At 66.8% G+C, this 232-nt stretch overlaps 1 long non-coding RNA gene across 1 annotated transcript in view; it reads right to left on the bottom strand.

Moving 5' to 3' along the window:
• Positions 1–232, bottom strand: part of LOC106728393 — a 12,394-nt gene that overhangs the window by 11,602 nt on the left and 560 nt on the right. The gene's annotated exons all lie outside the window — the stretch shown is intronic.

The following is a 232-nucleotide window of genomic DNA, read 5'->3' as shown; positions in this document are numbered from 1 at the left end:
GCTGCCCAGGCCGGGGACTCTGCAGGGACCCGGGTGCCCCGGAGGGAGTGGTGGTGGTGGTGGTGGTGGAGGAGGAGGAGGAGGTGGCAGAGCGGGAGGAGGTGGGGAAAGAGGAGGAGGAAGAAGAGGAGGAGGAGGAGAAGGAAGAGGAGGAGGAGGAAGAGAAGCCGAAAGAAGAGGAGGAGGCGAAAGAGGAGGAGGAGAAGCCGGAGCGGGAGCCCCGGGAGCCAGG

This window comes from Myotis brandtii, unplaced genomic scaffold (genome assembly GCF_000412655.1).
Source record: "Myotis brandtii unplaced genomic scaffold, ASM41265v1 scaffold604, whole genome shotgun sequence".
NCBI classification, from domain to species: Eukaryota; Metazoa; Chordata; class Mammalia; order Chiroptera; family Vespertilionidae; genus Myotis; species Myotis brandtii.
The sequence above is the reverse complement of the archived record's forward strand: the minus strand, read 5'-3'. Positions and strand labels throughout refer to the sequence as shown.